The sequence below is a fragment of the Aotus nancymaae genome, unplaced genomic scaffold, assembly GCF_030222135.1.
Source record: "Aotus nancymaae isolate 86718 unplaced genomic scaffold, 86718_ANA_hifiasm-v0.15.2.pri h1tg000059l, whole genome shotgun sequence".
NCBI lineage: Eukaryota > Metazoa > Chordata > Mammalia > Primates > Aotidae > Aotus > Aotus nancymaae.
In genome coordinates, this window is record NW_026988473.1 from 8,302,073 (window position 1) to 8,311,406 (window position 9,334).

Here is a 9,334-nt window from a genome sequence, read left to right on the forward strand (position 1 = left end):
GCCCTGTGGGGGATGCAGGTGGTGGGGCACCTGCCTTACTGGTCACCTCTTGAGAAGATCACCTGGGTCCACAGAGTGGGTGCTACCATTTCATCTGCAGAATTCAACTCAGCTGCACACAGCATCCTGCGTTTCTCTTCCTCAGATCACCTGCCTGGCTGATGTGTTGCCAGAGTGTGCTGAGGATACAGGAGTGAGCTGGGATTCAGGTAGGAATGGTGAAGAACCAAGCACAGCTGTCTCCCTCTGGGAACTTTCCTGAAGATGACCTGCACTCACGCAGTGGATACAGTCACTGCAGAATGTCCTGGGGAGTGCAGGAGCCTTGAACAGGGAGAGATTGTAGGGAGGGACTTAGAGGCAGGCCTCCTAGATACAGTGTTGGTGGGCTGGGCTTCTCTGCAGCTTCTGCAGAGTCAGGAGCCCCTCCCAGCTCCTGAGCGCCCACACTCCCCTCTTCATCCACGACTCTCTCCTCACCATGGCCAGTGGGCCAAAAGCTTTGCTGTGCTACCTCCTACAGTACCATAGAATGAGATGTTCTCTGTATTATTTCTCAAGAATTCAGAGGATTCCAGGGCCCTTTCACCCTGGCTACCTCTGGGTTGCTGTCCTGAAGTTCAGCTGCAAATACCCATAGAAGCTGCAGGATGAAGGCTGAGAAGTGCCTAGGCCCTGAGGTAGATGCGCGCATGAGAAGGCTGGAGCCTCTTGGAACTCGTGCTTCCCAGAGGCCCTCCCTGTCCTGCCTGGTTTCACAGCCTTGGCTCTCACATTGCAGGGATCAGTAGACTCCACAGACTTGGGACAGCCCAGGCAATCTCTCTGGTTGCTCTGTCCACCACTTTCCTCTCCCTCCATGAAAACCCTGGGCCTCACTCCTTGGTCTTCCCAGGACTATTGGCCAGGTGGGAGAAAGGCTGCTTTCTCACTAGCATGGGTATTGTCAGGCCACCTGGTCGAGGCCTGTTTCCCAAACTGAGTTCTTGCCTCTGCCTTTCCAATTGCCTTTGGGGTAAAGATTCTATTGATCTCTTAAATGTTAGCCTGTCATCTCCAGCAGCAGCCTGAATGACCCCACCTTCCTTTCTTTTTTTTTCTTTCTATTTCAGGTGAAAATAGTGGTGAAATGTAATGCGTGATATGAAGACCTCTCATCCTGGGTTTCATAGTCTTTCAATGTACATGATCTTCACTAAAATATGTAAAGGCTTCAATGTCTTGCTTTAACAAATCACTTGCCTTGCACATCTCATGGGTCTTCTTATAATCCTGCAGTCTTGGGCCTTGAATCGAGGGTAGTTTTCATAGGTAAGTGGTCTTTTGCTATGGCTGATAACCAACTCCAGAGAACAAGCATCTTGTTACCAATGGGACTTGAGTCCAGGCATCCCAGAGGGAGATATTTGGTAAGAATCATCCTGCATTCCTTACAGACTTAGCATCCTTCAGCCATGGTAACGTGGAAACAGGAGTTACAACGTTCCTGCTGGTTTTGGACTGAGGGATCTCCCAGCCTGCCTGGGTGTCCAGGGACATGGTTCCCATCAGCAGCAGCCCTAGTTTGATGTCCCCTCAGAACAACAACCAGCCTATTTGGTGCCATCTGTGTATGGTGGTTTCCCTCCTCTGTCATGTCCAGCATACATTATTTTCAATTTATCACAATTTGAGGGCATCTCCAGATTTAAACAGGGAGTTCACATTGTTTTACTCCCCACACTCAGAGCACTCCTCAGTGTCGGCGTCACTCACCAGCAGCTGAGGCGAATGCTTCCTTCCTCAGGCTCTCCTAAGAGCTCCAGAGATCAGCACCCCTGTCAATTGGACAGCTCCCAGGGCATACTCCACAGTCATTTCAGGAGCAGGATGTAAAAGTGAGCACAGAGCCTGCCACGAGCCTGCCTCGTTTTTCATGAGCCCATCCAGGCTAATGCACGACCTCAGCAAGTCCCCTGACCAGGACCCAAGAAGATGCCACAGGTTCCTGGCTTGGTGTCGTGTGGCTGCAGGAAGAAACCTCCGAAAGCTTGGTGGCTTAAAACAACTGATTCTCCACCGGGTGCAGTGGCTCATGCCTATAATCCCAGCACTTTGGGAGGCCGAGGCAGGTGTATCACCTGAGGTCAGGAGTTCGAGACCAGCCTAGCCATCTCTATTTTTTTTTTGGCAGTTTTATAACTTTATTTGACAATCAGCAATTAGTTGTCATCCACATTGTAGATTTTTGAAAGTGGTAACAGGTATATAGGTAACCAAAGTATAAAGCTTATTGGTGAATCGTCATCCTCATTACATTTCCTGGACCACTGCACATGGTTTCAGTATGGGACATTTCTTATTCCTTTGGCCCAGACAGCTTTGTTGAGCCTGGTATCTATGTGCACATCTGGAGTTCCCATCTCCTTCATGGCAAATTTCCAAATCTGTTTGAGTGCCCGAGGGGCACCCTTCTTGAAGCCCACTCCATGGGTGCGCTTGTGAATGTTGATGGTGTATTCTGGGGTCACCACCTCGTTGATGGCAGAATGGTCCTTTTTTTTCTCGCCACCTTTCTCTGCGGGAACCTTTCAGCCTGGTTCAAGTTGGAAAGCCCATCTCTATTTAAAATACAAAAATTACCTTGGCATGGTGGTGGGCATGCCTGTAGTCCCAGCTGCTGGGAGGCTGAGGCAGCAGAATCGCTTGAAACTGGGAGGCAGAGGTTGCAGTGAGCTGAGGTCATGCCATTGTGCCCCAGCCTGGGAAACAAGAGTAAAACTTTGTCAAAAAAAGAAAGAAAAAAGAAAGAAAGAAGGAAGGAAGGAAGGAAGGAGCCGGGTGGCTCATGCCTGTAATCCCAGCACTTTGGGAGGCCGAGGCAGGCAAATCACGAGGTCAAGAGATTGAGACCAACCTGACCAACATGGTGAAATCCCGTCTCTACTAAAAATACAAAAATTAGCTGGGTGTGGTGGCGCACACCTGTAGTCCCAGCTACTTAGGAGGCTGAGGCAGGAGAATTGCTTGAACCCGGGAGGTGGAGATTGCAGTGAGCCAAGATCGCTCCAGCCTGGTGCCTGGTGACAGAGCAAGACTCTGTCTCAAAAAAAGAAAGAAAGTAAGTAAAGAAAAGAAAAACACACCCCAACTGATTCTCTCGTACCTCTAGGAATCAAAAGCCGAACACTGGTATCACTGTGGGGAGGTCGGGGGCAGCAGGGCTCTCTCGCCGTGTGGGTGCTGACCATCTTGGCCCTGTGGCCACATCACTCCACCTTCTGCCTCTGTGATACGTTTCCATCTCCTTTCTTTTCCATGTCAAATTCCCCTCTGACTTTTAGATACTAAATACAGGAGCTGGGGTTACGAAGCACCAGATTATTCAGAATAATGTCCTCATCTGAAGATCCTTAACTGAATCACGTCTACACAATGCATTTTCATCTTGTAACGGAACATTCACAGATTCCAGGTATTCAAATGTGGATATCTTTTAGGAGATGGAGGCTTAAATCAGCCAACTACCGCTCCCTCCCTCCTGACACTGTACACTAAGTTCTATTGACTTCACGGCCACAGCATCACCTCCGTGAGTCCATTCTTTCCCATCACACAACCACCTAACAGTCTTGTCTGAGTCCTTCCAAACTCAACTCAGATGAGTTTCCTAAATTGTCTCCCAGCCTCTGTGAACCCTACCTGTGATAAATCCTCCTTTTTCATGCCAGTGTGAGCCCCCCCAAAACTGAAACGTGATCCTATCCTCTTTCAACAACCCTAAATGACAAGAGGGCTTCTGAAAGGTTTCAAGTAAGGGGACTTATGTTTTACCCTAAACTCATCTTTAAATAATAATAGTTATTATACAATTGAGAAAACAATAAATAACAGTAGTTATTATTAAACATTACTTTTAAAAGAAATTTCTATGTTAATAACACCAGAAAATACTTGCAGTTAAAAAATGTGCAGAACTCATGAAGAGTTCAGTCTACACCTTGTTCATAGGCAGATACTGACTCCTGACATCACCAAGGCTGTCACTTAGGGCCTCTTCCTTAGCTACTTTATAGCCTTTGAAGCCTGGGGGTTGCAAGGTGCTCACTCTTTCCACCATTACAAGTTAATCACATTCATGCCACACACAGTAACGTTTCCCTCCCTGAGATGCTGTTAAAGAGAGTGAAGTGGGATCCAGCAAGACTGCCTGGGCAGGAACAGGGGGAAGAGGGTATTGGGAGTCATTGTTTAAAGTGGACAGAGTTTCTGATTGGAATGAGAATATCTTAGAAATGTATAGTGTGAGGTCAGGTGCAGTGGCTCATGCCTGTAATCCCAGCACTTTGGGAGGCCGAGGTGGGCGGATCACCAGAGGTTGGGAGTTTGAGATCAGCCTGGCTAACATGGCAAAACCCCGTCTCTACTAAATATACAAAATTAGCAGGGCGTGGTGGCATGGCCTGTAATCCCAGCTACTCAGGAGGCTGAGGCAGGAGAATCACTTGAACCCAGGAGGCAGAGGTTGCAGTGAGCCGGGATGGTGCCACTGCACTCCAGCCTGGGCGACAGAGTGAGACTTGGGGTCTCAAAAAAAAAAAAAAAAAAAGAAAAAAAATGTATAGTGCGACAACATCATGAGGCACTGAAGGCCACATAATTGTACACTTAAAAATGATTGAAATTACAAATTTCATGAAATGAGAATACAATTTGAAAAATGCAAGGACTGCTGCTCTCTGAGGGGCAGGAGGAATGTAACTCCAGAGGAGCTGGGCCTGTGTTTTACACCTGGAAATGCCTTCCTAGACCTGCCAGCATCCTACAGTTAGCAAATTTCTCAGTGTCTATGCTCTCATTGATTCGAATCCTGGATTTCTTTTTAGTTGAGGATATTACTAGTTTTGAACATATAGCTCAAAAACCTGAGATTGAGGTTTACCAAGGACATATAATTGACTCATGCAGGGTCTCTTGACTTTATCTTTTAAGGTGTCTCTCATGACCACTGAGCTAAGTAGAGTCTCATAATGTGCCCCCTGGATAAATATTATCAATTTCTGCCTAGGCACTTTTTCTCCAGTGTCTTCTTCCCACGATCCATCTTACACTCTATGACAAGCTCAATATTCTGAATACAAAGTTTTTATCTGGTAATTGCCTTTTTTAAAATGTATGCCTCAATGAATCATCTCACTTTTTATAGAACTTAATAACTCAAATTAGAATATTTAAGTTTGTATGACAATCTAAGCTTCACATTGTTTAAAAAATTTTTTTTCTTTCTTTCTCTTCTTATACTTCCGTTTTTCTTACATTTTCATCTTTTCTCTTCCAAGCGTGGTTTCTGACAGAGTTAGGGCTTAGGAGAAGAGGAGAGAGAGGAAATTGGAAAGTTCTTAATGGACTCATAGTGCTATATGCTTGGTTCCTGTTTCCTGGGCCTGGCACATGCTTTGTGTCTTGGGACAGTTTCATGGGTGCTTCAGAAAGTCCAGATTACTAAGCTGTATTTTTCCTTTTATGGCTTAGAAAGTATGTGAATGATAACAAAGAACCCTAGAAAAATTAAAAATATGATAGCTGGAACACTTAATTAAAAATTGGAAAAAATATTAAAATAGTGTAACAAAAATGTAGTTGAAAAGTTAAAGAAAAAAATGTGTAAGATAAAAGAAAACAAAGCTAGAGGATGAATCCATTATGTCCAACTAAAAAAAAAAAATCCAGAATGAGAGAAATCATGGTGGGAAGAAAGTCACCCCCCCAAAAAATACAAGAAAATGTCCTAGAAAAAATGTGTGAAATTAAGATTGGAATGAGATTTAAAAATCCACTAATTTCCCATATCAAAAAATCTTTTGTTAATGTTTTGAAACATCATCTTAAAGAAAAGGTCTTCTTTCCAGAAAGAAACACAAGAATCATCCAAAGATGGGGAATAAAAATGGAATCAACACAAGAACAGGATGGCAGAGGAAAAATCAACTCAAAATTCAGAGGATCCCAACCTGTGATTCTACACAGATGTGAATCTACATCCAGCCTACTATCATTCAAGCATGAAGACAGAATACAGACATTTTCAGCCATGCAAATCCTCAAACATTTTATCACCAGTGAACTTTTTCTCAGAAAGGTATTGGATAATATGCTCCACCAGAAAGGAGTAGAATAAGTAAGAGGAAGACTTAAGATTTGGTAACAGGAGTTAAAATAGGAGTTAGTGGATACTCAAGAAAACAGCAATAAAAATTATTTAGAACATGGAAATCCTTCTGCAGGGAAAGAAGTTCAGGGTGAGGATGGAATTGGGGGATCCCTAGGGGAAGGGCAACGAAAGGTCACTTTTAATAAAATTCTTTTTTGTACTATTTTGTTTTTCAAAACATGCATCTATATCAGCTTTTAAAAATAAAAGTTGCTGGGTCAAATGGTATTTCTGGTTCTAGATACCATTTGACCCAGCAACTTTTATTTTTAAAAGCTGATACAAATGCATGTTTTGAAAATACATATACACAAAGGATTATAAATCATTCTACTATAAAGACACATGCACATGTACGTTTATTGCAGCACTATTTACAATAGCAAAGACTTGAAACCAATCCAAATGCCCATCAATGATAGACTGCATAAAGAAAATACGGCACATATGCACCATGGAATACTATGTAGCCATAAAAAAGAATGAGATCATGTCTTTTGCAGAGACATGGATAGAGCTGCAGACAATTATCCTTAGCAAACTTACGCAGGAACAGAAAACCAGGTACCTCACATTCTCACATATGAGTAGAAGCTAATAAATGAGAACACGTGGACACATAGAGGGGAACAACAGACACTGGGGTCTACTGGAGGGTGGAGGGTGGGAGGAAAAAGAATCAGAAAAAATAACTAATTGGTACTATGCTTAATACCTGGGTGATGAAATAATCAGTACAACAAACCCCCATGACACGTTTACTTGTGTAAAAAATGTGCACATCCTGTACACATACCTCTGAACCTAAAATAAAAGTTGAAAAAGAATGAATTTTATAAAGAATTAATTAACGAGTTGAATGAAAAGATAAGATGTAGAACTAAAGAGGACACAGTGTATATCACTGAGATCTTATTATACAGTTTAAACGCCCATATAATTCAAGGATATACAAAGGAAGGCTTGTGGAAGAGGTGATGGCTGAGTTGGACCATGAAGCACCAAGAAGATGAAAATGACAGTCAGGGGAAGTAAGGCCTCCAGGTGCATGGAGCAGCCTGGGCAAAGGCATGGACGTGAGGCTGACCCAGCCCCGCTGGAGAACAAAGATGCCCCCACTCTTGCTGGCATCTTGAATGCTGGTAGATGTTTCTCTAGCTCAGGATTTCTCAATCTTAGTGACATCAAGAGTGAATAAACCTTTTGGGGTCTAACCTGTGCACTGTAGAAGGTTCAACAGCACCCCTGGCTTTTGCCCACTTGATGCCAATAGCGCTCCCACTACCATCCAGCCCTGACAACCAAAACATCTCCGGACTGACAACTGCAGGGGTCAGGAAAAGAGGAAAGGAGATGTGCCCTAGTTGGGACATCACTGCTCCAGAGTGGGAAACTTTACCTCAATTCTCCTCTATGACTCTACTAATGGCCGTAAGGACTGGACATTCACAACTCTGGGATCATTTCAGTTACCAGGAAAATGGGGCATCAGAAAAAAGAAAAATTATGAACTTAAGGGACCTGTCGGCACAAATATTTGATGAACTAAATCCATGGTTACGTGTGTACAGGAGTAAGCCTTTAACCACACATTATAGGGAAATGTCAGGTTGAGTAAAGTTCAGGAATTTGGTGAAGGAGCCATGGAGAATTAGCCAGGGGCAGAAACCTATTCCTGACTCTGCTTCCAAATCCAGCTCCTGGTCTGAACTCATCAAGTGGATCCAGGTCAGACAGTGTCACGGAAATGGTCATTTCTGGGGAAAAGGGACACTGAAGTGGCCAAGGCCCTGGTTGGCACAGTCTCCAACTACCTCTGCTCCTTACCTGTGTCCTGACACCCTAACCCTGAACTCCTCATCCAAGAAAGGAGAACACTGGTATAAATATTGTTGTGTCTGATCCTTCCCTTTACTAAAGATTCAAAATAGATGAACACCTGTCTTTCTTTCTTTCCTTTCTTTCTTCTTCTTTCTTTCTTTCTTTCTCTTTCTTTCTCTTTTTTTTTCTCCTTCCTTCCTTCCCTCTCTCTATCTCTTCTTTCTTTCTTCTTGCTTGCTCTGTTGCCCAGGCTGGAGTGTGGTGCCTCGATCTCGGCTCACTGCAACCTCCTCCTCCCATGTTCAAGTGATTCTCCTGCCTCAGCCTCCTGAGTAGCTAGGACTACAGGTGCCCGTCACCATACCAGGCTAATTTGTGTATTTTTAGTACAGACGGTGTTTCACCATATTTGCCAGGCTGGTCTTGAACTCCTGACCTTGTGATCTGCCTGCCTTGGCCTCCCAAAGTGCTGCGATTACAGGTGTGAGCCACCACGCCCGGCCTTATTTCTAAATAGATCTAATAATATACATATAATATCAGGAAAATCTTGTGAAACATCAAATTCTACTCCAGAAAATCAATTACAAAATTATTTATTGAGCATCTACTGTACAATGTTGCCACACAAAGACAGAAGATGCAGAGGACATGCTGTCCAGGGGGCATGAGCAGAGAGGAAAGGTCAGCATCACAGTCCTGCAGATGTCAGGATGGAGCTGCCCATGGAGAGCGAGGGGCCCTGTGAAGAGGGAGATCCAGGAGATGCAGGGGCTGAGAAAGGGGGACCAGTTGTGGGCTGTCTTTGATGTGACTTTGGGAATGATGAAGTATTTCAACTCAGAGAGTCTGAGGCAAGGTCACTTGAGGAGGGGAGGCCACAGGGAACAAAGGTCTCAGGCAGAAAATAATGGCTGGTACAATCAACCGGAGTACATATAGAGCAGCAGTGGGAGTCAAGGCCACCAGGACCCATCTGAGCCATGATGCGCATGTCCCTCAGGGTCCAGCCAAGAAGCGTTGAGAGCAGCAGAATGCCTGGCTTCATATCCTGCTTCTGCCACTTCCTAGCTGTGTCCCGGGAAATTCTGTGGAATCTCTGTGTCCTGTAGCTTGGTTTGAATGATCTGCCCACCTCACAGGGTGGTGACCACACATCCAGTTTGCTCAGGACAGTCCTGGTTTATGTTGTCTTGGGGTCCCACCTTTTAGGGTTCCCAAATGGTCTCCAAAGTGCCCCACATTTACAATCAATAATATGGCCACGCTGCTCATAGGATTGTGGCCGTGAGATTCAAAGAGGCTTACAACAGTGCCTGTCAT

At 44.6% G+C, this 9,334-nt stretch overlaps 1 pseudogene; it reads right to left on the bottom strand.

Annotated features, from left to right (window-relative positions):
- Positions 1 to 2,208: 2,208 nt before the first annotated feature.
- On the bottom strand, positions 2,209 to 9,334 carry LOC105718545 (large ribosomal subunit protein eL31-like; annotated as a pseudogene).